At 38.6% G+C, this 11,392-nt stretch overlaps 1 protein-coding gene across 1 annotated transcript in view; it reads right to left on the bottom strand.

Annotated features, from left to right (window-relative positions):
* Positions 1-11,392, bottom strand: part of OSBPL1A (oxysterol binding protein-like 1A) — a 300,437-nt gene that overhangs the window by 122,018 nt on the left and 167,027 nt on the right. The window lies entirely within an intron of this gene.

Here is an 11,392-nt window from a genome sequence, read left to right as displayed (position 1 = left end):
GTCTTATTCATAAACATTGTGGGGTTTGCACATACATTGTGTTTTATACAGTATTTCATTTACATTATAAATCATGCAATCTTCATATACAATAACAGACAATGGGGTTTCATGTGGACCATTTCAATTGTTCTTGTATCAGAACTCTGGAAATCTAATTCTTCCACAGGCCCTTTCAATGGCTGGAGACAATGTGGCATACAGACAGGGGACAGAAATGACAGAGTCTATTGTACCCAACCCTGAAGTCTCAGCAAAACCTTTTGGTTCTTAATTTCTTCACCTATAAAGTAAGAGATTCCAATATCATTTAACAATCTTATCAGAGATCTTCAATGCAGACTTCACTTTTTTTCTTAAGCAATAGGAACTATTCAATAAATTATTATGACCCCACAAATGTAATAGATGCTTTGCAAAGAAGACGACTTGTGGGAAAGACTGCTCTGACCCCCTAAGGCTTCCTCCCTCCTCTTCTCAAGGCCCAATTCCAACTATACCAACACTTTGGATTGGCAGTGCAATTGCTTACCTCTAGGCCACCAGATTATACCAACATTCTGAAGGGCACAGGATGGGGCATCTCCCAGCCCTACTTCCGGCCAACATTTCCACCCGGGGTTCTGGAAGCTGGAGAACTCTCTGACCCCTGCTCCTCTGACTCCCTCTGAGTCCAGCCACTTTCCCTTCCTGACATTTCTTCTGTCTTGAACCTGAGCTCTCTGTGGCTGTGAGTACCTGATGTTGTATACCAATTACCTATAGTACCCTGCGAACTCAGTATTGGACACAACTTGAAATATACTTTCACTAAGAGCTAAGTTCATAGCAAAATCACGGGTAAATCTTTTTTTTTAATTTGGGGAATAGTTCCATTCCACAGGCACCTATATTTTTCATTAGAGCAAACAGTATATGATTATTAGAGCTGTGGTCATGAAATACAAGGAGCAATAAACTGTAATTATGAATGGGAAGAATATGAAAAATCGAAGGAGGGAAATCTTATAAAACGGTAATCTATAGGAAACTGAAAACTAATATTCCTGTAAGAACCTAAGTGATACAAGTGTGAAGCACTTAACTGCTAAGCAAGGGTGACCCTTCCATCCCATTCTTCTATCTGTTCCCATATAGATTACATCCTAGAAAACGCCATGACATTTAAGACACAACTTTGTCTGGAACAAAGAAAAGTGAAGGATATTAAAAACTCAAGGAAGAAGCAGGTTCATAGCCTTTTTCAGTAAGAGATCAAATGAACGAGATGATACCCATCTACCACTGACTACTCTGACCAGAGATACAATTAGAAGGGGAGAAAAATATGAAACAAACCTCAAATTCATAACAAAGACCAGAGTTACTGGACAGAGATTGAAGGGATCCCCAAGACTATCACCCAAAGATAATTCAAACTTGAGGTCACTTTTCAGGCAAGTAGCAGACTGACTTATAAAAGAAACAATTCCCTTGAGGACTGAGCTCCCTCAACAATGAGCTATACCAGACTCAAAGTCAACATTTACACCAAAGCCGGGATGAGAAAGCAAGGAAGGGCACGTATAGAAACTAGGCAGGCAGAATGTGTGTATGAATTATTGAATGGGAATCTTGTCCACTGTGTAAACAGAGTAAAACTGTAAAAAGAAAGAAGACTCTTTCTTTTTTTTAAGGTAAAACAGTAAAAAGATAAATTTATCAGAAAGTTACAGCCCCCAAAAGGCCCAACCTCCTTCTTTAAAAAACAAAACCAAAATAAGACTAGTTTTAAAAAAGGAAACTTTACAAAATATTTAAGAAATATTAAGAAAGAAACAAAAGGAAAGGCTCTGGGCCAGTACTGATCTGTCTCATGGGATCCTGATAAGTCAAAGCACATTCAACAGTACCTAACAATCACAATATTTCTCCATCTAAACTGTATTTCAGGAAAGAGATCAACTCTTATTACAACTGGATTTCAAATACTGCAAATAAAAAAAGATAAAAAGCTATTCTTCCATCTGATGGGTGAAATAATCTATTTATAAGCAAAGACTATAAAATTGTGCATGGTATCTAGAATGACACTTTTTTTGGTATGAAATATCTAAGAGCACTGTTAGAGTATCTATAGATGCTAAAAAAAATTTCAAAAAAGATACAAATTCTCTCACTCCCACCCATTCTCCCCTTGGCTTTATCATTTTAGCTTTTCAAAAATCAAAATGCAAATGTGTTTGTTGGTTCTTAAAATTAAAAATCAACTCTCTTCCCTATTTAACAATCCACAAATCTTCCTATCTAGAGTCACCTAATCTCAGCAAAAGAAAAAATAAATTATCAAGGTTCCTAAACATCCCATTCCCTCAAAAATTAATCTTATTCAAAATCCTATTTCTCCTTCCTTCATCTAAAATAAGCTTCCCCTCAGTTCTGTGGTATCTACATCTGTTCTCACTTGTTTTAAGAGGAGTAACAAGTAGGAAGAGAAAAGGGGGGAGAAGCTCTTACCAAATCCAATCTCTTGCCTTATTTTTATCAGTCAATTGATTTAGGTATAATTTTTTTTGTTATTTTCAAGCATAACAGGATTGTCTGCACTGAAGACCTTTTTCTAAAAACTGACTACAGAACAGCGTTATCTCCCTTCATATTAAAGCACTATATATGAGTGAACAGCTATTTGTTACAGAAACTGCACTAGCAACGAGTTAATCTTGCTTCGGAACTACCCAAGACCCTACTCAAGAGTCACAGTGCTTCTCAATCAGTTAGAAGGATTACTGGAACATGTCATCTCAAATCCCCAATAATCTCAATATTTGGAAATATCTATGGAAAATTCTACTTTTAAACCTGAGTGTAGAACAGATGAAGGAATGTGAACGTTAAAGTCACAAAATCTTCCTTTCAATCATGTTTCCATATTCCCCCTTGCTAGCTTAGAACATATATTCTTATAACAGACACAGTATCCTTTGGTGTAATGTGTCTTTCCAATCCAGGCCTCGAGCTGCATTAATATTGACATGCGTATTGACTATGACTTGTTAAATCCTCCGAGTGTAACAGTTACTGCACATATTAAAGGAATAAAGAACTCCCTGGGGGAAATGAGTAAGCCTAACATATGTGTTTGTAATAATGTTAGAACAGTTCTACAATAAGGTTGACATTTTACTTTTCAAAATTGCATGAAATTTACACTGTCAGCTCTAAGGCTTTCCTAAAACAACCACAACAACAAAAGAAAATCAACAAACAGCCAAATGAACATAAATGTTTGTTAGGAAAAATTTAAACACTTAACAGTAAATATCCTTACTGCCCTATGTGTGCAGCCCCTGAAGAACAATACAGATTCCAGGGTCTCCCACAGTTTCCTCAAACTACTCCAATATGATAAAGACACACTTCACTTCACTTCATGCTGGCAAGTGAAATTTACAGTGAATACTTCCAAAGTACTCTTCACAGTGGCAGTAAACACATGCCAGTAAAATCACTCAGCCTTCTTAAAATAGTCCTGGGTAGCCAGACCTACCTACATTCTCATTCTAAAAAATAATCTGCTATTTTGCTTTTGTGGCCGGTTAAATCAGGAAGAGATAATAATTAAGTGTGGCAAAGCCACACTGCCAGGTTGGGGGTAAATGATTAACATTCACAGAACACTGTGTCCAATTACTCAATTATAAGACAGGTGAAATGCTGGACTTGATCAATCTTGCAGCCCTTTTCACTGGCCCCGCTTGCAGTCAATTCAACAGCATCATTACTCATTTCCTCCTTGTTCTTGGACATTAGCAATGTACTAACTTGAGAGTGAAACAATAAATTCTGAATTTAAAAAAATATATAATTATTTCTTGGCTTATATATCTGGATATGGAACCAACAGTGTTGTAATTTTAAAACTTTTAAAAGATCTGTGGTTTGGAATCTCACTATTACAGCTGAAGAGTTCTCCTGGCCACTAGTCAGGCAGCCATACTCTTTTGGGGGGGAGGACACAGGTCCAGTGGAAATATGAATGGTCAATGTTACTTCCCAGTCCTTAGCTAGTCTGAATAACACCTTCACCTCCAGGGCACAGGAAAAGTAATCTTTAATTCCATGTGCAATGCATGTACAATCAAAAATGGAAGGAAATATTTTTTCTCCCTGGAAGTATATCTTGGGACAGTATACACCTCCAAAGTAAACTTAAGGTTTTTTGCCTGACTTTGATGCCTTTTTGGCTTTCCTATTCCACTGGGACTTTTCCAAGTGTAATAAATATCTCTAAGTTCCTAAAGTTCTTCCATCAGTCCTTCCTATGACTAAGCAGACACTTGCTTACAGATAAACATGTCCTGGTGCTCAAAGTAGATATATGTGAACAGGAGGAAAGAGAGATGAGGAAGGGATGCACATAGAGGCTGGGGGCAGGGACGAGGTATAAAGTTTGTGGGTGAGTGGAAGAACTCTGGCTTTGACAGAGTGAGATGGGAAGACAATGGAGAGAGCAGAGCAGAGGAAAATAATAATCTGATTAATATTTCAATAAGAACAGTCTGGATGAGATGCTGAATAACGAGTCTAGGAGTTCAAGGGTAGATCCAACAAAGACTCCTTACCAGGCTCCTGAAGGGAGTACAGATGAAAGACAGGACAGGGTACTGGCAATGAGGGTGTGGAGAAGGGGTCAGATTATGGATACAGTTTGAAGGATTCTGCTGACAGAAAGAGTATGGGGTGTAAAAAAAAAAAAAAAGACTCATGGATAAGCACATGGCGTTGGCCTGAGTCACTAGAGAGGGAAAGTAATTAGGCCCCAAAACAGGAGGATGCGGGAAGAGCAAGGACCACCAGGAGCTGAGTTTCTAAATGACGAGTATGAGATGCTACAAGACAATCAAGTGCAGGTGTCAAGGGCACTTCAAAGTATGTATCAAATAAGGTGCTTCGAAAAGGGACCTGGGCTGGAGATCAATTCTATGCTAAGCCACAGGACTAGATAATAAAGGAGAAAGTTAAACAGAAACAAGATAAAAGATGAATAATAGAGAAGAGAAAGAACCAGCAAAGAAAACAAATAGGAAAAGAAAAGAGAGTAGCAAGACGAGAGAACTCAAGAGTGCTTGTATTTACAGAGAAAGTATTTCAAGGAGGAAAAAGTGATTGTGTAAAATGCCAAGGACAAATAAAGTATGTTGATATTTTATGTGTGGCAGAGTCAGAACTGACTCCCAGCTGACCTTCCAGTGGATTTTCAGAGGCAGTAAATTGGACAGGTTTCCCATCTAGGGCAGCTGTTGGATTCAAACCACGTGCCTTTGTAATGGCAGCACAGCTTCTTCCCAGTAGGCCACCAGAGCTCCCTGATTATCTGGTGCATCATATTACCAAATCAAGCTTAAATGTCTAAAATCGAGTGATGGGAGCATTAAAAATAAAATACAAACTTTAGTAACGTGGAGGTCAATGGTGTACTTGATTAAGTCCAGTTTCAGTAGAGTATGGAGTGGAGATTGAAGGCAAAACCTAATTGGAGTGAGTTGGAAGAGTATGAGGGTAGAGAACATTCTTAAGAGGTTCTGAAAACAAGGGAGGAAGAGAATGGAGGGAATTATTAGAGGCAGAATTAATAGGCTTTATTTTGGAAGAAAAGAAAAAGAAAGGTTTACCAAAAAAGGATAAATCTATTACATATAACTGAGGGGGAAACTGCTAAAAGAGTCTCTTGAGTTTGTAAAAAGGGATGACATGTAACCCACAAAAACGTAGGAGGAGCTGGCCTTTGCAAACAGCATGGACAGTTCACCCCAGGGCCTAGAAGCAGCAGAACCATTAGGCAGAAATTCAGGCAGGTGCTTAGAGGTGACTTGAAGGTTTCTTCTAATTCCTTCCATTTTCTCACGGCTTATAAGAAATGTAACAGATCAAAAAACAAAGAGATCATCAACTCACAGACGATGATGTAGTAAGAAGTCTCTAACCTTCTGATCCAACATAGAAGCAATTTGCCCTGAGATAAAAAATATCAGATCAGTCAACAAAGCCTCATTGAGCCTCCCACAGGTGCCTGGTTCAAACACAGTCCCATCCCTTGTAGCCTAGACTGGCTCCTGGACCCAGTAGAGAAGGCCCCACCCTTTTTTTAAAATTTTATTCTTTTCTGTGCGAGTACCATCAAATCAAATATGACTGGTACAGGAGGAGATTGTCCCTCCTTCTGCAGCAGAGCATCTGGTGGATTTGAACTGCGCACCTCTGGGATTGTAGTACAGCTTCTTGCCACTAGGCCACCAGAGCTCCCTGAGAAGGCCCCTTTCTTACAGGCACTGCCATCTTCCTTAGCTTGGCTCATGCCAAGAGAAAAGGAAATCCATCCAGGAAGCACTTGGGCACCACCCCCTGCATGCCAGCTCTGCCGTGGGAAAAGCAAAATTACTTTACTGGAGCTTATTAAACTGCAGTTTCCGTTAATAAGCAGCTAAGTCAATTACTCACAAAAATGTCTTTCCAGTCATTTAAATCAAGCAACAATTTGGGGGTAGCTAGCTATCTCTAGTGTCTAAGATGTAGCGCAGTGTAACAATCTGTTGCTCAAGAAGCGTTTGGCAGAGAAACGTTGTTCTTGTGTAACATCGAGTTGGGACCAACCCATAGGTGACCCTCCAGCGGGTTTTTACAGGCAAGGAATACCACATGAGCAGAGTGTCCATCCCTCTCCTGTGGAGCAGATGGCAGATTTGAACCACATGCTTTCAGGGGCAGCACAGCTTCTTCCCACTGTTGCTGTTGATTGCTGTCAAGTGGATGACGACTCATAGAGACTCTATGAACAAAAGAACTGAAGTCTTTCTGTAACTATTGTCTTTTCTCCAAGTTCATAGAGTTTCCACAGGCATGTGCTTAGAAAGGGATGCCACTCCTGCTTTCAAATCTGTCTTAAACTGGGAGCTCCACCAAACACTGTCCACCATGGGCAACTGTTATGGCACTCGACACTGAAATGGCACAAGGCTCAGCATCACAGCAGCCCCAAGTTACCTCAGTATGGCAAACTGACAGAAGACTGCTGAATGACTTAGAAATACGTTCCTCCAAAATATAACAACACTTGGCCCAAATGAATTTAAAAACCAAGGCACTCAACAAAGTCCTTCATTCCACAATCCTTTCCAGTCAAACATTCCCATTAGCCCTCACCAAAACAAAAGTGCCCATCTTAGAGCATTTTGTTTTGGTGAGGGCCAATGGGAACGTTTGACTGCAAAGGACTGTAGAATGAAGGGCTTCATGAAGGGCTTTGGTTTTTAAATTCAGTTGAAGATTGGGGAAGGAGCTGAATGCTCTAAGGTGAAAGCTTTTGTTTTGGCAAGGACCAATGGGAATTTTTTCTTGTCACTAGGCCACCAAAGAACAAGATAACAATGATACTTGGAAGAATTAACTTAAATCCAGAAATACGATACTCATTTTTGCTGAGCTAATTTCAAAATAACCTCAGAAAGAAATACAAGGAATAGAGGCAAACAGGGTTTCTAATACTATTTTAAAGGTAGAAATAAAGTAGCACTGTTTGCTTCTAATATACTGTATTCAGGGGGCTGAGTAGACATAAAATTTACCACTTTGGTCAATGGCTCTGGCATTTAAAATAACTTGGCACAACTGAGATCTCATAGAGCTCGTTCTTTCGTTACAAAGCTGAACCACTTGACACTGATTATAACACTCATGTGAGAAGCTTCTATTATAACTTAGAATGTCTGCAACTATATACATTTTAAATTCTAGAAGGAGCATTCATAAGATTATAAATACTAAAAGCACTCAGCTGTATAATTTCTATGTTATTCCAAAGAATAATACAATGAAATGTTTGAACAGTTTTTAAATATTAACACCTCAATTACAGAAAAGAATATGACATTATTAAATAATGGTAGACACTAAACATAGGGAAAATATTTTTCAATGCAATTTACTAAATTGGAGTTGGCCATATAAGAAGTGGTAAGATTCTAAATTAGCCTATGCAATAAAGAATTAAAAACTGGAAGTGTTTTTAAAGGCATCTTTAACCTCTCCATTAAGTTTGTGTTCATTATTTTATCTCCAGTCCTGAAATGGTGACTATGACATGGCAAATGGAAAGCACTGAAAAAGATGTTAAAGTAAGTGAGACTTCTCCTTGGGGGCCAGGATGGCAATGCTTCATCTCTCCTATTTTAGACATGTTGTTAAAAGAAATCATTCCTTAAAAAGGGACGTCATGCTTGAAGGGGTGGAGAGAATGGTCAGAACAGGAAAGAAGTCCCTCCGCAAGATGGCCTGACACAGTGATTGTAATAATGGCCTCAAATAAATGTGTTGGATAGAAGGATGGTGCAGAAAAGGACGGAGTTCAGATCTGTTGTTTGCAGGGTTACTAAGAATTATGACTCAGTGACACCTAACAAAAACTAGCAAAACATGGTGCACAATAATGGGGTGGGTGTGACTATGGCAAAACAAAGTAACTGATCTTGTTAAGCTCTCTACCATCAATAACAACCTGAAAATTGAACAAGAAATATCTCTTTGAAGTTAAGGGCCTCAATGAAAAATCCAACAAAACAAAAAAGAAAAACCCTCTTAGAATCTCATTATTCTTAACATCACTGAGAATTTACCTAGTAAACAAAGCATTATGAATATAAATATGGACTTTTTAAAAAATACAGTTTTGCTTATACAATATTATTTCTGTATCTAACACTATTAACAAGTTATATACATTGCTTTTTAAAGTCTAAGAAGTACTTTTTTACACTGTTAGCCTATTAACCCCTCATTACAACCATGTGAGGAATACATGTGTGTTAAAGGGTGATTACAAAATTGCAGTAACTTACCAAAAGTCAACAGAAGATTATGAACTGAAACGGAAGTGTGTTCATTCCAAATCCCACAAGTTTCGTTTTGCTAGTAACTGAACTGTCCATTTGCAATGCTGATGGAAATGTATGATCATCAGTGTTAGAAGCAGAGGTAGCTCTCTTTGACAGGGTTTGTGAAACTGGCAGACCACAGTCCTGGGGGAGCAAGCAGTTATCTGGACTCTAACAACACACTCACCAAAATCTCTCCCAGATCCCCGGCTTCAGATCATTTCCCTGTAAAATGACACTGCCCTCCAAGAGAATGATTTCTAATCTCAAATGGTAGTGGATCCGTCCAATCCCAATCTCAGTTTAGAGCAGATTATCACAGTCATGAAGTTGTTGTCATTAAGTAAACCGACTAATCCCCAAAGAGATTACAATCAAGTAGAAGGAAACACTACACCCTCCTGTCCAGCTCATTTGTTAAAAATGCAAGCCTTCTATTACTTCCTTGTCTAAATCCTTCACTGGTTCCTGATTGCTTTCAATCTCCAGAGTGGGGTGTGTATGTCATTAAAATAAAAAAAAAAAAAAATGAAAAATCCTTTTCTATTTATTTGTGTTTAAAATATTAGACCAAATATTACATTAAAGATCTAGGATATCATGTACACTGACAGTGGTGCTCTAACACGGCTCATGTGTCTCCAGGTTGAGGGTCAGGTATAGAACGCACAAGACCTTCTGGGAAGAAACAATGACCAACCACTCAGAGGCTGAAAAAAACTCCTGGGCTCAGAGCAGAATGATACACTACAGTTTAGAGGGTTTTAGTGACTAGGTTTCATAGATCATCACATCTAGTTTTAGTTAACTCCCCAAGTACACACACAGCAAGAAATACTGTTGCAAAGAAAAGTACAGATTGAGGATAATACTTATAAAGTGAACGACAGAAAAGAACAAGGCTTGCTCAGGTGAGTGGTCCGTCAGCTATTCTGGTAAAAAGAGACCATCTAACCCGATGGCAGAAAGCCAGTTCTTCACATTCAAAATTATCAACATTGTATTACATATCAAATATATGTGCGTACACACACACACACACACAGACTCTGCAGGCCAAACGTCATGCCTTACACCTTGAGACATTTCACTGATGAGCCTAAGAAGACATGGCATCTGATTTGACATTTAAAAATCGAAGCCAGCAGAGGATAAAGACACGGCTTGAAACTTTTTTTTTCAGTGATACGTAAAGCCACATGACACTGTTAAGACTTGAACTATTTCACTCAATTTAACGATAACTATATTTAGAAACTCTGACTTTGTGACGGCGCTCTGCTGGACTAGTCTGGGGGGAGCTGCGATGCTCAGTGAAAAGCAGCCACTCTCTGCTCGTCTGAACCCACCAGCGGCTCCTTGGCAGAAAGATAGAGGCTCTTCTCCCATGTGATTTACAGCCTCTAACATCCGGCTGGGGGTTTCAGCTCTTAGTCGGGTCCAACTCAAAAGCAACGAACTTGAGGTTTCTTTGAGGTTTAATAGACCATTTAGAGACCACTTGGGTAAACATTCCTTAACTGCTCTCCCTCTTCCTAACAAAGGCTGAAAAAGTAGAAAATAACATGAGAATAACTAAGATATATTTCTTTATCAGAAAGATAGGAAAAAGCCATTTAGTTTGAAATGTCTGCCCTCTGGAAAATAATAGATACTTTTCAGACATGTCTTTGCCAAACGGCTTGAATAATGAACTGCATAAACTCTTTTTAATGAACTTTTACAGATAAAATATATACTAGACCTGGGTGAAAAGACAGGGTAATGATGGGCAAGGTCCAATGGTGATTAATTTTATAAAACATAATGCATGGGAATATACAAAACACAGTGTCAAAGAGTAGTGTGCAGCACAATGTGTATGAACTTTGTATGCAAACCGATTAAAGAAAAAAGAAAAATTAATAACTAATTATCAGAGTGTGGTGGCTTAGAGTTAAGTAAGGAAATGTGTTGAGGACCTAAAGGTTTGTGGTTCAACTCTACCAACTGCCCCACAGGAGAAAGATGAGCAATCTCTGCCTCCCCCTTCAAGTCAATTTACTGCCTCTGGAAAACCTCGGAGGGTCAGCTATGGATTGCTTCGGATTCAATGGTACACAACAAAAACAACTAAGTAATTAAACAGATCTTATTAGAAACACTGTATAGATGTATAAACACATCCAGGCAGTAGTAATTTTGACCAACTTCCTCCTCATGTTAATGTGTGCTTTCTGTTAGTTCTCCAATCGAAAGTGTTTTCTATGTGAATAAGTAACATGATTTGTAAAATGCCACTCAAATCACAATAAAATTTTAAAAATATGAAAAAAAAGAAAGTGTTTTCTACTCAACCACTCATACACATTGTTTTATAAGCTTAATTAAAATACTCATATTTTAACTTCATTCTAATTCCTCCTTCCTATGATTCTTGTCGTCATGTGCCGTCGAGTCGTTTGCGACTCATAGCAACCCTGTGTACAACAGCCCTAAACTCT

The sequence above is a fragment of the Elephantulus edwardii genome, unplaced genomic scaffold (genome assembly GCF_000299155.1).
Source record: "Elephantulus edwardii isolate Elephantulus edwardi_28Jun2011 unplaced genomic scaffold, EleEdw1.0 scaffold00155, whole genome shotgun sequence".
Classification (NCBI taxonomy): domain Eukaryota; kingdom Metazoa; phylum Chordata; class Mammalia; order Macroscelidea; family Macroscelididae; genus Elephantulus; species Elephantulus edwardii.
This window is presented reverse-complemented; position numbering and strand designations above follow the sequence as displayed.